Source organism: Prionailurus bengalensis, chromosome A2 (genome assembly GCF_016509475.1).
Source record: "Prionailurus bengalensis isolate Pbe53 chromosome A2, Fcat_Pben_1.1_paternal_pri, whole genome shotgun sequence".
Lineage (NCBI taxonomy): Eukaryota > Metazoa > Chordata > Mammalia > Carnivora > Felidae > Prionailurus > Prionailurus bengalensis.
Genome location: NC_057348.1, coordinates 42,425,461 through 42,440,744, shown reverse-complemented (window position 1 = coordinate 42,440,744; position 15,284 = coordinate 42,425,461). Strand labels below are relative to the sequence as shown.

General features: G+C 38.4%; 1 protein-coding gene across 8 annotated transcripts in view; it reads right to left on the bottom strand.

Annotated features, from left to right (window-relative positions):
- Positions 1 to 15,284, bottom strand: part of CHL1 (cell adhesion molecule L1 like) — a 201,240-nt gene that overhangs the window by 138,182 nt on the left and 47,774 nt on the right. For 7 of the 8 annotated variants that reach the window (XM_043587948.1, XM_043587956.1, XM_043587954.1 and 4 more), the window contains one exon: positions 12,736 to 12,815. The exons of the other annotated variant lie outside the window; for it this stretch is intronic. The gene's annotated coding sequence lies outside the window, so the exon portion shown is untranslated. The remainder of the gene's footprint in view (positions 1 to 12,735; positions 12,816 to 15,284) is intronic. 8 annotated transcript variants of the gene reach the window in all.

Here is a 15,284-nt window from a genome sequence, read left to right as displayed (position 1 = left end):
GGAATGAATACAACACTGAAAAAACAGATAAGGTTCCTGTCCTGTCCTCCAAATTTACACAGGATTATATGGGGGCAAGATAGCTAGTTAAAAGAAGCCAGGGTTTCTCAACCTCAGTATGATGGATATCTTGGGAAGGATAATTCCTTTTTCGCAGGAGGCTGTCCTGTGCACCGAAACCTGGACTCTAATTGCTAGATATCAGAAGCAACAGTCCCACTTTCCCCCCACTCCCACGCCAGCTGTGACAACCAAAAATGCTCTCTAGACATTACTAATCATCCCCTGGAGGACAAAATCACTGTTGGTTGAAAACCACTGCTCTGAGGCCTTCTTCCCTACATCCAAAATAAGAATGCCACATTACACAACTCTAGGGGGCACCACTCATTTGTACTCTACAAGAAGGTATCCCTCTGAGTTGTGCAACAACTGCACCTGACTCAAAAGGAGTAGCTCTGCTTTACTATGCTATGGGTGAGATAGATGTTCTGTGATATACACTGATTTATAAGTTCAATAAAAAACTAGGATGGGGAATACATATCAAAGTTCTATATTTCCAAAGGTTTTTTTTTTCTAAGCTTATTTATTTATTTTCGAGAGAGAGAGTGCATGCAAACAGGGGAGGAGCAGAGAGAGAGGGAGAGAGAGAATCCCAAGAGGCTCCACGCTGTCAGCATAGAGCCCGAAGCAGGGCTTGAACTCATGAACCATGAGATCATGACCTGAGCTGAAATCAAGAGTTGGACGCTTAACCAACTGAGCCACCCAGGCACCCCAGTTCTACTATATTTTTAAACTGCATTCATGAATACTGCTTCTTTTGTGTTTTATTCTCTCCATCATGCACACACAGACACAAATGGCTGGAACCCTCTTACTTTGTTTAAGGTATCTTTGGTTCTAAGCAGAAGCCTAAAGAAAGCAAAGGCACAAAAGCATTACTGATGAATGTTGTTGTACAGTTCTAGATAATTCACCATTCTTTTGGAAACGAGAATGTGAATCCCAAGAATTTTGCAAGCCGTGAGTGTGTCAGTAGACAAGGAAGAAATATCCTTGATCCATAGACCCCTTCTGTTTTTTGACAGTCTAACAGACTCATGCTTCTCAACCCTGGTTGTCCAAAAGAATCACAGGTATAAGTTGAAAAGAGCAACCGCCACCACCACCAAAAGAGCTATCTGGGCTGTATGTACAGTTTTGGATTATCATCCCAGAGAACCTGAGATCTAGAGAATTCCACAGGTAATTACTATGGGAAGTCAAAGGTGAGAACTATAGCTCTAAGTTGTCGAGAAACACTGGGGAAAAAACAAGGCAAGAAAATAAGGCCTGTATATGTAGGATCCATTTATCTCTGCATTTCCCAAATCTCAGATACTGAGTTCCTTCTGCCAAGCATTGATACTTGCCCCAAATAAATGAAAACCCTATACATTTAGACTTATTCCAGACAGTATACCAACACAGTTTAGTGTGTATGTGTGTGGGCACATACACAAACACACACACCACCAATCACCAAACACAAAGATGGTATGGTGCTCATCTGTGCTTCTCTGTGACCTAGAAGTTACTGAATTCCCAGGGTCATTTGAATGACCCCACATTGGAAATCAACGTGATATGAACCATGATCACTTAAAATGTCTGGGAAAAAGTTTTTATAATCACATGAAACTCTAGGAAATCTTCCCTGTTGCCTTTGAATCATAACAACTGGAACTCTAGCCTTTTCAGGGGATAAAGAAAGAAATGTTTAAACTACACACAAGTAACTAAGTCAAAACGGAGAGCTCAAAATAGCCTTTCTTTCCCCCAAGAAAACAACTGCTTTTTGAGACTCTAGTAGGAAGCCAGTGAGGAGGTTAAGAATGAGAGGGTCTAGGAATAACATTCTGAAAAAAAAATTAAATCCTACTAAAATTTCACTGGGCAGAAATGGGCTCCAAAGGAAGACCCAGTGTAGCTGGAGATAGCTGTGGGCAAATCTTGGTGCATGAGCAGAAAGAAGGGCAGAAACAAGTGAAAATACAAGTCGAACTTCTCTGCGTGGTTTACACATCCCTGCATGGTCTGGTGCCCACCACCTTCTCACGAATCTCCTTCCAGCTACCTGTGTTCCAGCTACAACTGTCATCTTTAAGATCCTAGACAATGTCTGGCTCTTCCTCCACTCAAACTTCAGCTAAACTTCTCCCAGCTCTGACAGCTCTCAGCCCACTTCTCCTTCTCAGAGAGGCCTCCTCACTAGTTGGGGCAGGGATCTTCACAAGTCATCATAGAAGGTTGGTTTCCCTGAGAAGCAGACTCTGGTCTGTTAATGGGGCAGTGGAGATCAAAGCATGGGGAATGGCTAGGAAGGAAGATGAATTAGACCAAGGGAGAAGTGGAGCTGTAATTCAGTATAATTCAGTATAAGGAGCTGTAATTCAGTATAACTCCTTATAGGGAGTTCTGGAGTGGGCATGATTCTTAGAGCTGTCCTGAGTTGGGCCTTTTCCCTCCACATCAGGCCTTAGATGTGGGCTGCCCTAGAAAGAAAACATGACCTTGAGCAAGGGAGTACTCTTTTTAGCTGAGGCAACCCTAATGGGTTGGGAGGGGACACACGAGGGCTGATTGCTGGCAGCACTCCAAGCAGGATGGAGACCAACTGGATCTCAAAGATTGAGTGGGGAAGGGCATTACAAAATCCACCACTGTGACTTTACCTCACCGTCCCTCCATCTTTTCATGTGTAAAATGGGGATGATACTAACAATCTCAAAAGGTATACAATATCTAATATGATAACTGCCTCAATGTAAAGTTCTCAAAAAATGTTAAGTTTGCATCTTTACCTAGTCTATTCAGGAAAGGATATGGATGCAATTTTGATCAGGGAGCAAACTACTCCCTACTAGGGAAAAAACACTGGGAAACCTACTAGGTGTTAGGGATTGTCTAATATCTGAGAAGTGTCGCAAGTTCTTGTCCAAATAGAGCTTACATTTTAGTCATGGGAAGAGAGAAAATAGTATGTAAATAAATAAGTAATAGGACACTGTTGGGAGTAATAAAAGTTAACCAAAGGATGAAGAAATGTGTTTCGTAAAATACTATATTATCAGATTCCATTAGTGGTTCACAAAAATCCAAAACAAACTAACTTAATTAAGTGGAATTTATTGGCCCAGAAACAAAAACTATAGAAAAGACAGAAAGAGAACTAACCCAGGGACCTCACCAGATTCAGGAATCCAAACACCATCAAGGCTGTCTTGCTTTACCGTTATTTCTGTCTTACTTGTTTGCAACATCATTTGTTGAGACCAACCTGTCATTCCAGCTTGAGTTCAATAAATCCCTAGTGAAAAACTTTTCATGACCAAACTTGCCTTACCTGTTCCACCTCTAAAACTATGGTGCTATGGGAACACTGACTGCTCCCATGATTTGATATGTATATACCTCTAAGGCCAGGGCAATAAAAGTAATGTTAGTAATAACTGTAGAACTTTTACCATGTGTAACATACAATACAGTTGAATAATTTCATCTATTGAAAAACTAAGTACTATCTCCTCTTTACTGATGAGAAAACTAAGGTTCAAGGAGATTAACTTGCAAGAGCACACATTAATAATAAGTACTGGAGGTCAAAGTCAAGCCCACTTAAATCAGATCTCCAAACCACACACTCATAACTACTAGATAATTAGGCCATACTAATGGTGGTTATTATTATATAGTTATATCATAATAAGTATAATTATTTCATTACCTTAATTAATCCATGCTAATTGGTCTTCCATCCAATATGAAGGCATGATAATTGGACACTCACAAATGAAAAGCATAGCCATACAGAGGCTGACTAAATGGGAAATATTGTAAGAAAAAATAGCAAGGGAAATCAATGTGAAATACTATTTAACGCTACAATCATTGAGGCCAATCAGATAATGAATAACCAATTTAACCAGATCTAATTCATGTTGGGGTTTGCATGCTTCCATTCATTTGAGTGGGGTCTATAGTACATTTGAAAATTAGTGAGGCACTGTGAAGTGTGTACTAATCCAAAAATTGGGAAATAGATTTAAGATGTAATTCTTATTTGGGGCATCTGGGTGGCTCAATTGGTTAGGTGTCCAACTTCGACTCAGGTCATGATCTCATGGTTCATGGGTTTGAGCCTCGCATCGGGCTCTGTGCTGACAGCTCGGATCCTAGAGCCTGCTTCTGATTCTGTCTCCGTCTGTCTCTGCCACTCCCCCGCTCATGCTCTGTCTGTCTCTCAAAAATAAGTAAACATAAAAAAATTTTTTTTAATAAAAATGATGTAATTCTCATTCAATAGATATGCAGTTAACCTTGAGTGAGCCAACACCTCAATTTTCTAACCTGTAATGTAGGGACAGTAGCACTGGGAGCTACCTATGTAATGGATTTAACACGCATCCCCCAAAGGTAAAGATACAAATAAACATGAAAGCATTTAGACTTTCTATCATGCAAAACATGGCAGTGAGGTTTTAAAATATCAAATAGAAAAAATATGTATCTGTAATCTTTCTTATATTTGTGACACTATAAAAAAGAGTAAATGTCTAGCAAACCACAATCAAAAGTAAATTTTGTAAAGTTGCAACAAAACTTAAGTGAAGCATAAAGCAGATGCCCCAACCAAAATATTTACACATTTGAATAATTAACAAAGTATAAAAGAAATCACTTTCCCTTTTCTAGATTTAGAAATGTTATAAAATTATATTTTGACCAAAATAATCTTAAAAGTATTCCTATGTATTTAATAAATAAAAAAGGAAGAAAATATTTTCTAGTGGTCTTCTAGGTGTGGTGGCTGAAAACTTTGGCTTGAAGCCTCATTTTTTATCATTTGATTTTACAGTCCTTGGATTTCAATTTCCAACTCAGCTTGATATTTTTAGTTGGAAAACTAAATTCATTTTAAATAGGACTGTAAAAATGTGACAACTACAAAGGGAATGATTTGAGAAACCAGCCATAATGGGAAATTAAATGTCCCACCGAAACACTTTAAAGGCCTTTTAGCAGAAGAAACGTGTGCTATAACGTTTAATCTAAGATAACAGAAACTTCTAAAATGTGTATTACAGAAATGTAAGTAAAGTTGCTAAAAGGTAGAATTGTGTTTCTCTTCAAAGTCTACTTTCCCTAACCAGCCAGGGTATAGGCTTCCCATAACTGTACTGAAATTTCCAGCTTTAGATTAGTATGGGAAATCATTGGTAGTTAGACCAGGAAGCAATCTTGAAACCATTTAATCTAACACCCCCCATTTAATGGAAGTGTGAAGTTAAAACTGAAAGTAACGAAATGATATCCCTAAAATCATAGTGTAAATCTGGGCTAGTCCCTGGGTAAGGATGTTAATGATGATGGTGATGAGGGTTGATGATAATAGTGGTAATGATGGGGATGATGATGATGATGATGGTGATGGTAGCTAACATTTATTAAAATAATTTTGAGATAAGGATTACGATCAGCAGCTGAGGTTCAGAGAGGTTGACTAATTTGTCCAAAATACTCAACTGAGAAGTTTCCAAATAAGGCCTGGAGCTCAGATTCTTTTGGCATTAAAATTCATTCTTTTCAGCAGTAACATTTAAGCACTGCTCTCGACCCTGTCGCTGGACTGATTCGCCACCACCACTGCCCTCCCCCACCCTAACATAAGTGAAAGCATGTTAATAAACTTCTCTAATGAAATGGATCCTCCTTACTTTCCGTCTTGTCCAGTTTACTTCCCATCTCTGATCAGGTACCAATTCTTTCAGAGAAGCCTTCTCTGATCATAGATCAAATCTACCGTTGACTCTCCTTTCTAGCATTTATCAGAGCAGCAATTTTACATGTGTTTGCATGATAATGTGATTAACATGTGTCCACCCAAATGAACTGTAAGCGTCATGAGGGTAAAACTGTGTTTTACTTTGCTGCTGTATCCTCAGCTCAGTGGCTCTCAACAGTTAAACAAAAGTAATTGTTGGGGCACCTGGGGGGCTCAGTCGGGTGAGATTCCGACTTGGGCTCAGGTCATGATCTCCTGGTTTGTAAATTTGAGCTCCACATCTGGCTCTCTGCTGTCAGCACAGAGCCCACTTTGGATCCTCTGTTCCCTTCTCTCTCTCTCTCTGTCTCTCTCTCTCTGCCCCTCCCTGGTTCTCTCCCTTTCTCAAATGAATAACTTAAAAAAAAGTAATCATTGAATGAATGAATGTTTAATTCCTATAAATGCATGAAGCATCCTATATTAGACAACTGGGAAGTCACTTTTTAAATTAACTTATTTATTCTTGACAGAGAGAGAGAGAGAGAGAGAGAGAGAGAGCGGGGGAGGGGCAGAGAGAGAGGAAGAGATACAGTCCCAAGCTGCCTCTGCACTCTTCATCATGAAGCCTGATGCAAGGCTCCACACACAGAGTTCCGTCTCACCAACTGTGAGATCACAGCCTGAGCTGAAACCAAGACTTGGACGTTTAGCTGACTGAGCCACCCACACACCCCGACAACTGGGAAATTACTGATAAGATTTATTTCACTTTCACTGTCAGTTTACAGATGGCACAAGTTTATAATGGTACAAAATACCATAAAGTACAGATCACAAGAGAATAAAATGTATAGGATATTGTACACAGTTAAGGAACTGGCTACACTCACAATATGTACTGAGACATCAAAAATCATGGAAGAATCCATTAACTGCTTAAAGAGATGTTAACAACTCGCATGTTAACATGGACTAAATCCTGTGACCCAAATTAAATTCAACAGATAATAGTTTCTAAAATATAAAATTATTCACCTGCTGTGTGCAGTTGTGAAGAGAATGTTAATACAGACACGAAAGGGCTACAAAACAAACAAACAAACAAACAAAAAAAACTACGGCGAAAAAGTACTGCCTGGTGTCATTTTGCAGATAAGTTATTTTAGCCAACAGTGCCATCCACTCACCACTTCAAAAGTAGAACATAAATATACTATTTAAAAAAACAACCCCGCAAGAGTCATTTTCATTTTTCAAATCATGCAAGCTATACTCAAGAAAGGGAGATTATTTTGCATAGTAGGCTTTGATGTATTTCTTCATTTCCTTTCCTTCTCTTGCTTTCTCTTGCTTTTTTGCCAAGAGTGTTGTGGTATATGTAAAGGCACTAATATCTGATCTTTGTGCATGAGGCTTCCTTCCACTGTAAGATCATTTGACAGGCTAAATTAGCCTTTGATCAGAGGCTTTGATTTACTTCTTAATTCCCTTCTTCATCACTAGTCTCTGAAATGTGTCTGCCCCTCTGCCCTCCCCAGTCCAGTTGGTGATGGCAGTGATGTATTTCATTGGTTTGTTTCTTCTCTGGGGCCTCAAATATTTGCAAACGTGTGCAGTTCAATAAAAAATCCTCTTTAGGGGAGATGCCTACGATTTGTGTCAATGTTATAGAGGATATTTTTCCCCAACATGAATTGCCTTGGGGCAAAAACAGCATTTTGTGGAGAAAACACAATTTTCGCTCCTCAGCGGATTTCACTGTAGGTCATTTGTTTGGCTGTGCTACGTAATTTCATGGACATCTTATTTGTGCACTATGTCATGTTGCTACTTGAAAAATCCTTTCAAATAACAATGTAAGGTCCAAGGTGTCCATTTGTTAAAAAGATCACATAAGTTTTCTTGGGTTTCGGCGTCTCTTTGTCTTGAATATTTTAATGATCATTTTATGTCAGCCTTCCCTCTGCAATGACATAGGAACTGTTTTCCTACTGACAAAGGACTCTGCCTTCTGAAATTGCCAAAATAGAAAAAATAAATTGAATAAATTAGAAAATGGCTGTAAGACTGAACCCAACCCTATTAAAATCTTAAAAATCAACAGACTGGCAGTTACAACAAAAATCTGCAAAGCAATCACAGACCTGGGCTTAAAAATAGAATTTTTCACACAATGCTCATTCTACAATCATTTAAATGATTTTGAGATGCCATTTCCCTAGTGACTTAAAATCTCCCCATAGCACTTTAACAGCATATCAATATATCCTAGCTTCCCTTTGGAGCCCTCACTGAGTTTTCATGCCTTGGAGATCATATTTATTTGTGTACATGATTTGAGTGAAAACAAATCCAATAAGACTCCAGTTGAAACAAACGTATTTTTGGCACCTCAATACTGGTATTATGTATGCAAATTGGAGGTGGTCCAAAGAACAGCCAAGAGAATGATGAAGGGAATGGAGTGCTTGGCTAAGAAAGAAATGCAAGGCTTCTGAGTGTCCCAGAGTGGGTAAACAACAATAAAGGAACATAACAGCCTATAAATATTTAAAAGGTGTAAATATCAAATATGGATAGGAATGATTAATTCTGGGACAAGGGCATGGAGGTAGTCTTGACGTGCTTATAACCTAGAAAAGAAAGAGGATACTGTTCAGTATCATCACTCTGAAATATGAAACATTAATTATTCACACAAAATATTTAGCAGCCAATGGAATCTTACCACTTTTGATTATCTCATTTCAAAAGACGCTAAAAATTAACAGTTATTCTCAAGAAGAGAATTTTTTCTGAGTAGGTTGATTTTACTTATCTTCCACTTAGGCTTTCTTGAGAGAAATTTCCATTTTGCAAGACACTCAACAATACCTCATGCTTTTACTTCCTAAAGGTCCTGAAATGAGTTAGCCATATACCGATGATAAAACCAGGTCTCAACCAGCTAACAAGGGATATCAGAGAGAGGAGAGTTTAGGGAACATTAAAATTCATCAGAAAACAAGTCTGAGACTAGAAACTCCTAACAAGACTCCCTAGATTACAGAACCTAGAAAAGCAATCCTGGAATTTACCACAGAAGGTGTTCAGGTATCATTTCTCAAGATAACGTTTTCCTCCCTTCATTCTTCCTTTCTTTCTCTCTCTGTCTTTATAGAGCATCCGGTATGTTCTAGGTTCTATGTTCAGTATTAATAACATGAATATATATTTGAACAGCACATTGTCCTCAAAGATGTATTCATAAGAAAAATGTGTGAACAATTAATTGCAGTTGAGTTGAGGGCATGTAAACACAGTTTGAACAAGACACAGGATCAGCCAAGTAACTTGCATTTGTGCAAGGTAATAGGGTTCTCCAGAGAGACACAACCAACAGGATATACAGAAAGAAAGATATAAAGAGATTTGTTATAGGAGTTGGTTCGCATGATATTATGGAAGCTGAGAAATCTCATGATCTGCTGTCTACACACAGGAGAACGAGCAAAGCCAGCGGTGCAATTCAGTGTGATTCCAAAGGCCCAAGAACCAAGAGCCCTGATGACCACGGGCAGAAGATGGGGATTCCAGCTCAAACAGAGAACAAATTCACACTTGGTCTGCATTTTTGTTCTATTCATTCAATGGTCCTCAATGAATTGGATGATGCCCACTCAAACTGGTGAGGTAGATCTTCTTCAGTCAGTCTACCAATTCAAATGCTAATGTCTTCAGGAAACAGACTCACAGACACACCCAGAAATCATGTTTAACTAGCTATCTGGGCATCCCATAGCCCCTGTCACATCCTGTCAGGACACAGAAAATGCACCATCACATGCAGTGTATACAGCACACTGCACTGAGATCATTTCTAAAAGGAAAGGTTGTTACATTTTATTCTCTCCAGAATATAGAAGCCAAGCCCTGACATAACTAAACATAGGAGTGGTCTCTGCCAGTGGATCTGGAGGTCATTGGAAAATAATACCTTTATGAAAATGTCACAGGCCAGCAAGGGGAGGCAGCTAGAATCTTCTCTCACATAATAGCACTTTGCTAAGACCTAAATGAAAACAGTACTCTCTCTTACATCCTAGAATATGCAGCCTAGTCTTTGATAGAATAGAACCCACCCAGGCCCATAAAACAGTAGAAGGAAGAGAGCAAAGAGCGCGTAGAGATAAGCACCATCAACCAGCCTCAGCAGGTGACCCAAGGTGACACACCATATTTAACGAGGCACATGTTTTTTCGTGACCTTCTGCTACAAAACATAGTCTCTGTCATTCAACTATTTAAGCCTTCTGTTAGGATATATGGATAATATCATCTTTTGATTAGTTATACATAGATAATGAGTGAAATGTATAAGTGAACACATTAATCTGTTATGCCCATACTCAAATTCATAAAATTTCTAACACTTAAATTGTAGCTTGTGCTGTGAACAAAAGGTTAGATAAATTAGGGTATTAAAAAACAGCAAAATTAGTATTCACGTATTATAATCTAACCAGACTATTGGGGATTATTTCACTCCACTTTTTTTTTTCAAGAGGCTCTTTTGGCTTTTGGGCAAGGGTGCTCCAAATGAAAAATGTTCAAAAGAAATTTAATGCTTAGGGGCACCTGGGTGGTGCAGTTAATTAAGCCTCCAGCTCATGATCTCACGGTTCATAAATTCAAGCCCTGGAACAGGCTCTCTGCTGTCAGCAAGGAGCCTGCTTTGGATCCTCTGTCTCCCTCTCTCTCTGCCCCTCCACTGCCTCCCCCCCACCATTCTCTTTCTCTCCCTCAGAAATAAATAAACATTAAATTTTTTTTAAAAAGAAATTTAACGCTTAAATGTGGAGGGGTGGGTGGAGGATGTCCAAGGACTTTAATTCCATAAACACTTCCTGGAAGATACATAGATGAATTTTTAAAGCACCACGATGTAAACTGATGGCAAGGGAACTGGTTTTGTAAAATTGAATAATTTGATCAGTCATCAAGAAAAACACAAGAAAATGAACGTAACTTAAAAGAAATAAAGGGAGGGGCGCCTGGGTGGCGCAGTCGGTTGGGCGTCCGGCTTCAGCCAGGTCACGATCTCGCAGTCTGTGAGTTCGAGCCCCGCGTCAGGCTCTGGGCTGATGGCTCAGAGCCTGGAGCCTGTTTCCGATTCTGTGTCTCCCTCTCTCTCTGCTCCTCCCCCGTTCATGCTCTGTCTCTATCTGTCCCAAAAATAAATAAACGTTGAAAAAAAAAATTAAAAAAAAAAAAAGAAATAAAGGGAAGAGTGCAAAGCTAGGAGTGAAGAGTTGTTTTGCAGGTTGCCATCCATTTTCACCATGTCAAAAGACACAGTTGTTAACACATCATCATAAGACCACTACAATTAAGGTTTCTCACAGTAGTGTGATAACAACTTTTTCCAACTATAATACCTTGGACATTGTATTTCATCCTTTAATTTCAGAAAAGATTTACCAAAATTTCTTATAAACTAGAAATTCACTTAGGATGAGACCATACAGTGTTTTGACACAATAAGTGTACCTCATTGCCAACCATCATCAAAGGATTTGACTAATTAGACTTCAGGAAGAGTTTTCTCTAAGAATATGAGTGTATATAGCAAATGCTTTTTAATCTTGTAGGAGGCCTGGAGATTATATGGAACTAGAAACTCTATGCAGTGTAACCCTCTTGGATTAAGCTCCAAAGGAAGGATCTAAACATAGTGGAGGAACAGAACCACTCAAGTGAATGAGACAAAGAGGCCAAATTTATTCAAAGAACACACACACACACACACGCACACATACACACACATGCACACATGCACATGCACACACACACATGCACACACACGCAATTCCCTCCTAGACTTACTCTTGGAGTAGTCCCTTATTCATTTAGAAAGCCTCTCCTGGTTACCAAGCAGTAAGTATGTTAACAATGACTCAAAGTCACGGTGTTTCATCTGTTACCACACGGTCTTCATTATTTTACAGTTACTAAGATCCCAGTTTACAACCAGCATATAGAAAGACTGCATGCCCCACATAATATCTTAATCCTTCAGGAGCACATATTACATTGGTAATGAAATGTGCTCTTGAGAAAGTAAGAATAATATTATTCTTTCATTTGTATCATCATGGGAAAAAAATACCATTTTTTCCCTTAAATCACTTTGTCTTTAAAAACTCATAATGATAGTAATTGTTGACATTTACTGAACAGTATTATGGGCTAACCACAGAGCTAATAAGTGTTATCAAAATAATCCAATTTAACCTGTACCTACAGGCAATCACAGCTATTACTCAAATTCTACGAATCAGGAATTAGAGGTTTAAAAGAGGTAACTAACTTTCCCATAACCACATCGTTGTGTGCCTGGCCCTTGAAAGGGGATTTTTCTCACTCTTCCAAACTTTTTGAAATTAACTACAATTCGGTCTGGTACTGCACAAAGAATGTGAAAAAACTCCAAAGGAGGATTCAGGTCAGATTTCACATTGATCCAAATCCAAGGGACAGTTACTGAAGCTGAAAGCCCTCCAGACCATGAAGGGGTAAGCTCTGTTTGACTGATGAAAATACAGGTTTTCTCACTAAAACTTCAAGCCCCTTAAACAGCTGATCTTCTCAGATCCCAAAGGTGCAATTCATTTTCTATAGAAAGATGACGTTTAGGTAAATACCAGGATGCAACTTTCAAATATGCCAAGAGGTCAGCTAAGGGAAAAATAACTTTTAGTTAAGGGCTTCGCCCTTTCAAAAATAAGCCAGCATTTTAATAAAATTTAAAACAACCACCACCACCACCCTCACAGGTACCATACCTGGTCCATGTCCTCCGGCTATACTCTTCTACTATGCATTGCATTAATTAAATGCATTCGAAAATGCATAAAGCAACTAATTAAGTAAAATATTCTTACCAGTAAGCTCAGTTCCCCTTAGTTCCACTACAATATGTCTGCAGTATTAAGACAGGGTCATTGTTTGCAGTTTACAGCACCTAGAGATAGATTTGAAAGTTATAATTATGGAGATCATTTTCAGCTAAAAATCATTTACATTTATGTTTACCTTTTCCCTGTTACAAAATACTGGTTTAATTTTTCTTTCTTTCCACCCCTCAGAAAAATTCCCAAATGCCTAAACAATAACAATGCTCTGTTGCTATAAAAAGACATCTTGCAGATTCCTGTCTATGAATAAATGAAGCAGAGAGGGCAGACACACAGAAAACAGTCACGTAATTACACTTCTCATTGAAAAAATTATTGACATGTCTTCTCTCACAAATTCAAGTATTTTGCAACAGACCACAATTTGTAGGAATTTCTACTTGGCAGTCCTCCATGAACTGTTTTTCACAATAGCCCCTTGCTTTAGTCTGAGGCTGTGACCAGTATGTCAACATAAAACAGTAGAGACTAAAGCGAGGAGAGCTCTCTGAGGAGACGCTCTCCAGGATTGGAACTCTATGAATTACACAGTTAACATAAGCTTTTAATTCAAGAGACCAGCTTTCACCTAGGTGTGATAACTTCAAGGCTCCCATCTTTTTAAAAATCAACGTAAATAAAAAAAAGTATTTCAACCAATATACACAATCACTTCACTGTTAATTGCTGGATGATTTGACAATTGGTCCCCAATTCCTAAAAGATTGCTTATAAGACTTTTTATCATGTCCCATGAGTACACCTTGAAAAGCTAAGATTTTCTGTTGAGCATAAGGACAGTCAAAAAAAGTCAAAGAACTGGTTTTGCATGCCAGTTGTCAGAGCTTAATGAGCATCATTCAGAAGAGCTAAATTCCATGTAGTAATTCTAACTCATTCTGATAGAAATTACTAAAGATAGTTCTAAAACTACAGTATTTTGGGTCCTAGGAAAAAGAAGAATGGTTAAAATATCTAAGCAATTCACTTGCTTTCTTTGCATTATTTGACAGGATCTTTGGCCTTCTTCCAAAAGCTGTTGCCAAAAAGTTATAAACAGATTGCAAAGCCTCTACAGAGAACTTCACACCAATACAATGAAAAACAACTTCCACCCTGGCAAGTGTAAAAATAGTCCCTACTGCTGTCCAATTGACCAAGTGACACACTGCACAGACTGTGCCCTGTATACTCTTGTTTAGTGACCTCATTTCGATCCCTTTAGGCCTACTCCTGACACCATTATTATCTGCATTATTATAACACACAGAATTGTTTATGGAAAACTAACAGCACATAAACAACATTTAATATGGCTCCTAACCAGTGGGTCCTTGGTATGTAACGTTAGAGTATTACTGTGTTTACTAAGTTCTACCAGGCTACTGGAAGTTTGACCTAAGTAGAGGAGCAGAGGGAGCCATCCTCATTTTCCTGTGTCCAGAATCTTCTATGCGTCACAACAGTCATTCAATAGGGAAAAGAAGAAATGAAATGTTTGCACACATTGATACCAAATGGGATCTGCTGATTGTCCTGCCCTACTTACTGAGGCTGAACTTAAATGATGGGACATAGGATGTCCTCTATATTTATCCCAGTGATAAAAAAAAAATCACAAATTTGGTATATTCTACGGCCAGAGAGCTGTAGTTCCAATATTACGTCTCTCTGAGACATCACTCCAAAACCCATCCATATCACGCAGGTACTATAGGTGGCTCTTCCCAATGGCTCTTACCTTCTTAACACTGTCAGTGACACCCATGACAACAGGGATCAGTGCCTGCACTGAATTATCCACACTCTCGCTTAGTATTTTCAAGACTATTGTTAGGCATTAGGCATGAGGCTGTAGCTACTGATCAAACTTATTTGTATGCTCACAGCGACAGCACATGCCTGCTGAGCTCTCATCTGCTTCGTTCAACTCTGCTTGAGAAAGCATTCCCATTAATCATGGATATAAGTTCTCTGCAAGTAATCCAGTCAATGTGTGTGTGTGTGTGTGTGTGTGTGTGTGTGTGTGTGCAGCATTGGTGTATATAAGGAATTATCTCTTATTATTAGGTCTCCTTTCATTATTTCATATTGTAGGTATAAGAGCTCTAAAATAGGGTACACGGACAATCCTTTAGAATGCAACAATTTTATATATATATATATATATATATATATATATATTTTATATATATATATATACACACACACACACATATATATACATATATAACAAATAAAAATACATATTATATAACATATATTTGAAATAAAAATACATATTAAAACATTTATGTTGATATTAAAATATCTATATATACATACATAAGTATACATGTTATTTTAAAATCATCTTATTTCTTGTTTTTTAATGTTTATTTATTTATTTAGAGAAAAAGAGACAGAGAGTGTGTGGACAGGGGTCAGGCAGAGAGAGAGAGAATCCCAAGGAGGCTCTGCACTAACAGTGGGGCACAGACCATGAGATCTGAGCCAAAATTGAGAGTCAGATGTTTAACACACTGAGCAACCCAGGT